The following is an 8630-nucleotide window of genomic DNA, read 5'->3' as shown; positions in this document are numbered from 1 at the left end:
CTGTAGCCTATCTAAGGAATGCTTAAGTCTTTCCCCTTAAAAATGATTCCTTATCAGTTTTAAGTTCAGAGGAGACCATGGTAAAACAGTATCGGCGCTGGGGTATGGAGAAATACTAGGCTTTTCTCGCTTGGAGTCCTGATTTCAGTGTTCTGGTTCTATCCTGAGCACTTCTCTGGGCTTCTGTTTTCTCATTTTAAGCAAGATTTCAAACGCCAAGATTCAAGCGTTGTCAGAATACATAGAAATGGGACGATTTAAAAGGGATCAGTTACTACATTTTTCATGTTTCTCATCACTAAAAATGCGTTTAAAAAAAAAAAAAGCATTATTTTGGCTTATATTGCAAGATCCCGAGTGTGATTTTGGTTTTAGTGTGCCAATATTTTTAAGCAAACTAAAATGAAGTAGACAAAATAAAATACCGTACCAAGAAAAGAGTTGGAGTCGGTATTTCAGGTTTAGATAGGTAGTTAGAAAGTGAAGGATATTTGGAATTCCTCTCGTAACCTTTGAACTTTTAAACTTAAAAATGATTTCTGAAATTTAAGAGTGCACAAACTCTTCATTTTAAATGTGAACTCATTTTTCTTCACATTTAAAAATTAAAGTGCCATTCAAAAGGATTGGCGAGAAAGATCATCAAGTTTTGGAACATAGACTACATACTTGTGGGGATCAGTAGCAATGGTTATTCAGTTTCCCATTTACAAGCATCAGCCATGTAGTTTCATCTAATAAAAACAAAGCACCTTGTAGGCCCCTGTTAGCTTTTATATACAAACTTTTTTTCTTTTTTTTTAGCTGAGGGTGAATTTCCAGAATTCTCAATAACGTTAATAGAGGTGGAAATTATGGCACTTCAAGAGGTTTGTGTCAGCCCTGAATAAGAACCAAAATGAGAGTGAGATTATAGTAAAAAATAACATCTCTGGGGGCGCCTGGGTGGCGCAGTCGGTTAAGCGTCCGACTTCAGCCAGGTCACGATCTCATGGTCCGTGAGTTCGAGCCCCGCGTCAGGCTCTGGGCCGATGGCTCGGAGCCTGGAGCCTGTTTCCAATTCTGTGTCTCCCTCTCTCTCTGCCCCTCCCCCGTTCATGCTCTGTCTCTCTCTGTCCCAAAAATAAATAAAAAACGTTGAAAAAAAAAATTAAAAAAAAATAAAAAAATTAAAAAAAAAAAAAAATAACATCTCTGTAAAATTACAGTTTCCAGTTTACAAGGTTCTAACTCTTGTTTGTTGTTTCTCTTGGCTTTCCCTCATGGTGACTGTTTTCTTCAAATGTTATGTAAATTGGGAGCTTAGCCTCAAAGAAGTTTTTTGTTTTATGAAAGTCCTCTGTATCTTGGATTGAGAGACTGTTTTTGCAGATTGATTTTGCTGGGTGCTAGAACTTTCAGTTGCTTTAAGTCAAATTTAAAGTAATTTTTTCAACTTGTGATATAAATTTGGATCTTTTCCCCTGTGTATGATCCAGGGGTCAGGTATCAGTTTTTTGTAGGTGCCCTTAAAATATACATGTATATATTTCTTCTGTATAGTAACTACATATATAGTTAAGAGCAGGCTTCCTACTGCTTTTGTAGAGCAGTGGGCTGAGTTTTTTTAATCCTTTGTTTTCACATGGATCATCCTTTCCAGGCTCTGAACCCTTATTTCAGTGATCTTGCCTTCAAATGTGTATAGGAATCCCAACACCCAGCACTTATACTCAGGTAGAGTCCCCCTGGGGTTTGCTTTCTACATCTTTTTTTCTTTCTTTTAAGTTCTAGGATATATATACATATATGTATATGTATATATATATGTGTGTGTATATATATATATACATGTATGTATATGTATATATGTGTATACATATACGTACATGTATATATATATATACACACACATATATATATATATATTTTTTTAAATAAAAACATGCTATATGTTACTCACTGGTTTTATTTGTTTATGGCCAGAGGAAGCCATCTGTGATAACCTAGACCACTATATTCCCTCCAATTGATTCTCTAGCAGAGCAACTAGAGAGGATATTTTAAAAAATGAAAATCTAATGTGTGTGCCTGGTTAAAACTATAAAATGGCTTCTTGTTGCGCTTTGAATAAAATACCAGTTCTTACATAGACCTGCACAATCTGACACCTGTCTACCTCTCCTAAGTGACCATTAGGCTTATCTTTCCCTTTACTCCACAGTCCCTATACTCCCGCCAAATTGACTTTCTTTAGAGGTTTGGAGTATGCCAGGCTCTCCCCAAACCCCTACTGTCCTACCCAGGGCCTTCCCAAAGGCTGTTCTATTTGGCCATAATAATCTTTCCCTTGTCTGGCTGATTCTTCCTGCCTCAGGTTTTGACTTGAATGTCCACTTAGACTTTCAGTGACATTCCTATTCCCGTGGTCTTTTACTTTAATAGCACTAATTACGACTCTTAAGTAATTTGCATTTGTTTGTTTACTTGTTTATTCTCTATTTCCCTCTGTTAGGTAACAGCTCCATAAGATCAGAGGATGCATCTTCTATTCACCAAGTGTGTTACAGAATGTTTGATGCCTACTGAGCCTTCAGATAAATGCTGAAAGACTAAACCTTTCCAAGTTAAGTATTGAGATTAAACATCCCCACATTTCCTGTATTCTGAGATTCCTTTCTAGTATGAATTTCTGTGATGGTGAATAACATTAACCCCGTTTATTACTTATTGCTTAGTTGCACCCATGGACTCCTTGGTTAGTAAATAAAAAACTAAAATTAGGTTGAGAAGAATCAATATGCCCTTTTATTTTTTAATAAAGCCTTAAAATAGTATTTCAACAGTATTCTGCAGTTTTCAGTAAATGGATCTTGCACATCTTCTGTCAAATTTATCCCCAAGTAGTTAATAGCATGCTCTTTGTAAATAGCACTTTTAAATCAATATCCAATTTTGTGTGCGTGTGTGTCTACTATATAGAAACAAGGTTGGTTTATGTTTGTTGATCAATCATGAGAAACACACTTATTAGTTACAGCAGAATTTTTTAAGGTAGATTTCTTTGGATTTTCTACATGGATGATCATGTCTGCAAATCACAATTTTATTTCTTTCTTTCCAATCTGCATGCCATTTATTTATTTTCTTGTCATATTGCACTGGCCAAGACCCATCAGTATAATGTTGGATAGAAGAAATGAGATCGGATACCCTGTTTTGTTTCTGATCTTAGGGGAAAAGCATAAAGTTTTTCACTAAATATTGTGTTACCTTTAGGTTTTTTGCTAGATGCCTTTTATCATGCTGATGAAATTCCTTTCTAGTCCTAGTTTGCTGAAGCCTTTTATCAGAATTCAGTAATGGTTTTTCTTGCATGCTTTTTCTGGGTCTGTTGAAGTGATAATAGGATTTTTCGTTTTTTGGGTCTGTTGAAGTGATAATAGGATTTTTCGTTTTTAGATTGTTAGTATGGTGAGTTGCATTGATTGGCCTGTGTTACACAGGCCTGTTGCATCCTGGGATAAACTTTACTTGGACATAATATATTATGCTGTTTGTATATTTTTGGACTTGATTGGCTAAAATTTTGTTTAGAAGTTTTGCATATGTTCATGAAGGATACTAGTGTATAATTGTTTTGTGTGGTATCTGCCTTGTTTAGGGATCAGGTTAATGCTGGTCTCACCAAATGAGAAATACTTTTTCTTTTTAATTTTCTGGAAGACTTACATTACTTTGATATAAATTCTACTTTGTAGAACTTACCAGTGAAGCCATCTGAAATTTCCACGTGTGAGGTAAGCACAAATTGAATTTCTTTGATTGATGTAGGGGCTGTTCAGATTATTTATTCTTGAGTGACTTTTCATAGTTTTTCTTTCAAGATATTTGTTTCTTCTATGTTATTGACTGTATTGGCATAAAATTGTTCATAATATTTTCTTATTGTGCAGTAAAGAGTTCATTTAGAGGGTTTGTGATGCTCAAGCCCTGCACATTCCAAACAGAGGACTGGCCATTGACTGGCTCCTTGGAGAAAACCTCTAAACCCTTGGAATATCCTGTGTGATAAAATTGTCTCTAAATACCTAGGGCCTTTGTGCTCATCATGTGGCTTTTGCTAACAATATGATTTATGGTGAATGGCCTGTTTTTGTTTACCCGAATTCCTAGCCCATGCTTTATCAGTTTGATCTCTGGAGCAACTGGAGACTGGGTAGCTAAGGCCAGTCATGTGGATGTTCCATGCCTGCATGACTGATCCAATAAGAACCCTAGACAACAAGTTTTAGATGAGGTTCCCTAGTTGGCAGTACTTTGTATGTGTTGTCATAGGTAGTTGCTGGGAGAGTTAAGTGCGGTCCTTACAACTACACAGGGAGAGGACACTGGAAATTTATACCTGATTTTTTCTGGACTCTTCACTAGGTGCATTTTGCCTTTACTGATGTTAATCTGTATTTGTTCACTGTAATAAACTGTAATTGTGAGTATAACAGTTTTTCTGAGTGCTTTGACTTTTTCTAGTGCTAATTATCAAAACTAAGTGTGGTGTGGGGACCCCTAATATCTATTATCCTTTTAATGACTAGGTAGTGATCACTTCTCTAATTCCTAATATTGGTAGTTTGCATCTTGTCTCTCTCTTTTTTTTTTTTTTTAATCACTTTCCTTAGAGGTTTATCAATTCTATTTTTTTAATTTTTTAAAATATTTATTTTTGAGAGAGAGAGAGAGAGAGAGAGAATAAGCAGGGGAGGGGCAGAGAGAGAGGGAGACACAGAATCAAAGCAGACTCCAGGCTCTGAGCTGTCAGCACAGAGCCCAGTGAGGGGCTCGAACTCATGAACCACGAGATCATGACCTGAGCTGAAGTCGATGCTTAAGTGACTGAGCCCATCAGGTGCCCCACAGTTCTATTTTTCTTAAGCAACCAGCTTTTGGTTTTGAATTTCTCTTTATTAGTTTTCTACTTTTTTGATTTTTTCTCTAATCTTTATTATTTTATTTTTTATGCTTCCTTTGGGTTTCGTTTGCTCTTCTTTTCCTGAAGTAGAAATTGAGGTCATTGATTTAAAACCTTTCTTCTTTTCTAAATAAATGTTCAGTACTATAAATTTTCTCCTACACATTGCTTTAGCAGATTCTCATGAATTTTGATATGTTTTTCTTTTCAAAATGTTTTTTAGTTTTTCTTTTGATTTCATCTTTTAGTTACTCATTTATTCTATTATTATTTGGAATTCTTTTGTTTAGTTTCAACTATTTGGAGATTTTTAGAGACCTCTCTTATTTATTCTGTTGTTGTTGTTGTTGTTTTAATTTAAATCCAAGTTAGTTAACATATAGTGTAATAATGGTTTCAGGAGTAGATTTAGTGATTCATCACTTATATATAACAGCCAGTGCTCATCCCAACAAGTACCTTCCTTAATGCCCATCACCCATTTAATCCATCCACTCCCCCAACACCCCTCCAGCAACCCTCAGTTTGTTCTCTGTATTTAAGAGTCTCTAATGGATTATCTCTGTCTCTGTTTTTATCTTATTTTTTCTTCCCTTCCCCTATGTTCATCTGTTGTGTTTCTTAAATTCCACATATGAGCAAAATCATATATTTATCTTTCTCTGACTTATTTCACTTAGCACAATACATTTTAGTTCCATCCACATTGTTGCAAATAGCAAGATTTCATTCTTTTTGATCACTGAGTAATATTCCATTGTATATATATATACCACATCTTCTTTATCTGTTTATCAGTCGATGGACATTTGGGCTTTTTCCATATTTTGGCTATTGTCGATATTGCTGCCATAAACATTGGGGTGCATTTACCCCTTCGAATAAGCATATTTGTGTCCTTTGGATAAATACCTAGTAGTAAAATTGCTAGGTTGTAGGGTAGCTCTATTTTTAATTTTTTGAGGAAACTCTGTACTGTTTTCCACAGTGGCTGTACCAGTTTGCATTCCCACTAGCATTGCAAAAGTGTTCCCTTTTCTCTGCATCCTTGCCACCATCTATTGTTGTCTGAGTTGTTAATTTTAGCCATTATGACAGGTGTAAGGTGGTATCTCATTGTGGGTTTGATTTGATGATGAATGATATTGAACATCTTTTTGTGTGTATGTTAGCCATCTGGGTGTCTTTTTTGGAAAAGTGTCTGTTCATGTCTTTTGCCCATTTCTTCACTGGATTATTTTGCGGGGGGGGGGCGGTGTTGAGTTTGATAAGTTCTTTATAGGTTTTGGATACTAACCCTTTATCTGATACGTCATTTGCAAATATCTTCTCCTATCCATTGCCTTTAAGTTTTGGTGACTGTTTGCTGTGTAGAAGGTTTTTTTTTTTTTAATTCTATTGTGGTCAGAGAAGTAGTTTGTGTAGTTTGAATCCTTTTATACTTAATGAGACTTGTTTATGGCCCAGAATGTAGTCTCTCTTGGGAAATGTTTTGTGTGCATATGAAATGAACATGTATTTTACTCTTGTTGGATGGAGCGTTGTCAGCACCAATCAAGTCAATTTTGGTTGATTATAATTTTTATGTCTCCTATATCATTATTGTTTTTCTATTTATTCAGTTATTTATTGAGAGATGGTAATTGAAATCTACTAGAATTGTGGATTTGTCCTTTTTGCATTTCTGTGAGTTTTGTTTTATGTGCCTTGAAGCTTTGCTATTAGGTGCATAAACATTTAGGATTGTATGTCTTGTTGATTATTTGACCCACTTATTATTATAAAATCTTCCCTTCTTTTGTCTGATAATGTTAGTCTAAAATCTTAGTCTGGTATTAATTTACCACTCTAGCATTCTTTGATTAATATTAGCTTGGTTTATCTCTTTTTCCTTTTCTTATTTTTTTTTATACTATTAACCTACTTGTACCTTTATTTTACGTGGCGTCTAGTGGGTCTTGCTTTTCTATCTAATCTAACAATCTCTGCCTTTTAACTGGTGTGTTGATACATTTAATGTGATTATTATGTTTAGGTCTTACGCCTCTAAGCTGAACCTTAAACCAAAACATTCAAGTCTTTGTCTTTGTCTAGGACATTGTTGCCTTTCCCTATCATCTTTGTATTCATTTTTTTTTATAAGATTCTGTCTATTTCCTATGGTAACTTATTAGTTGTAACTCTTTGTTTTGTTATTTTAGTGGTCATTTGGCATCATAGTGTACATTTTTAATTCATCACAGTTGACATTCAGGTAATATAACACTTAACATATAGTATAAGAAAATTGTACAGTAAAACCTTGGCTTGCTAGCATAATTTGTTCCAGAAATATGCTTGTAATCCAAAAAACTTGTATATCAAAGCGAATTTCAAGAACCATTGGCTCAGTTGTGATCATGTGACATTTGGCATCACTTACTACTCCTGTTGCAAGATTTCACTCATTTATCAAGTTCAAATTTATTAGAAATGTTTGCCCTTCTTGCAGAATACTCACAGAACAAGTTACTCACAATCCAAGGTTTTACTGTATATCTTTACTTCCTTCCTGGCCTTTATGTTATTGTTTTTATACATCTTAATTTTACCTGGTATAAACCTCACAATTTATTGCTATCTTTGTTCAAACAATTATCTTTATCTTTTTTTTTTTTTTTTTTTTAGAGAGAGAGCATGCATGCATGTGCAAGCATGTAAGCAGGGCAGGTGCAGAGGGAGAGAGAGAGAATCTTAAGCAGGCTCCAAGCTCAGTGCAGAGCCCAACTTGGAGCATGATCTCATAACCGTGAGATCATGACCTGAGCTGAAACCAAAAGTTTGACACTCAATCTACTGAGCCACCCTTGGGCCCCAACAGTTACCTTTTTCAAAGATATAAATAAGAAAGTCTGTATATTTATTAATATAGTAACAATTTCTTACAGTCTCTAGTCCTTTGTGCAGATTATACCTATTTCCATCAGGTATAATTTCCCTTCTGAATGAAAAAGTCTTTATTTTGCTTTTGTCTTTGTAAGATATTTTACTGAGTATAAAATTCTAGTTTGCCTTTTTTTTCTCTTAATACTTTACAGATGCTGCTCCATGTCTTCTAGGCCGTATTCTTTATGATACGAAATCTATTATCATTATCTTTGTTTCTTTGTATATAATTTATCTTTTCATTCTGTCTGCCTTTAAGATTTGTACTTTATCACTGTTTTTGAGCAATTTGAGCATGATGTTCCATGGTGTACTTTTTTCATGTTTCTTGTGCTGGAGGTTATTTGAGATTCTTGGATGTGTAGATTTATAGTTTTCATGAAATTTGAAAATTTTCTGGCCATTATTTCTTCAAATATATTTTCCATCCTCCCCAATCTCTTCTTTGGGGGCTTCCATTACCCAATTTGTTAGCCACTTGATGTTTTCCTATACTTCTCTGATGCTCCTTTCATTTTTAAATTTTTGTTTCATTTTGTATAATTTCTATTGCTGTGTCTTCAAATTCACTAATATTTTCTCCTCTAATGTCTAATTTCCACTAATCTCGTCTGATGTGTCTTTTCATCACAGACTTTGTAGCTTTCATCTGTAGACGTCCACCTTGGGCCTTTTTTTTTTTTTTATATCTTTAATGTCTGTCCATAACTTTTTGAACATGTGGAATATAATCATGATGTCATTACTAATTATAATT

General features: G+C 34.6%; 1 long non-coding RNA gene across 3 annotated transcripts in view; it reads left to right on the top strand.

The window, feature by feature from the left end:
* Window positions 1-746: 746 nt before the first annotated feature.
* LOC131495332 (uncharacterized) overlaps window positions 747-8630 on the top strand; it is a 148141-nt gene continuing 140257 nt past the window's right edge. For 2 of the 3 annotated variants that reach the window (XR_009253898.1, XR_009253897.1), the window contains exons 1-2: window positions 1437-1716; window positions 2495-3779. This is a non-coding gene — a long non-coding RNA (uncharacterized LOC131495332). Of the gene's footprint in view, window positions 870-1436; window positions 1717-2494; window positions 3780-8630 lie in introns of those variants that run through there. The other variant, XR_009253899.1, reaches the window with a different exon arrangement.

Source organism: Neofelis nebulosa, chromosome 15, assembly GCF_028018385.1.
Source record: "Neofelis nebulosa isolate mNeoNeb1 chromosome 15, mNeoNeb1.pri, whole genome shotgun sequence".
Classification (NCBI taxonomy): domain Eukaryota; kingdom Metazoa; phylum Chordata; class Mammalia; order Carnivora; family Felidae; genus Neofelis; species Neofelis nebulosa.
The sequence above is the reverse complement of the archived record's forward strand: the minus strand, read 5'-3'. Positions and strand labels throughout refer to the sequence as shown.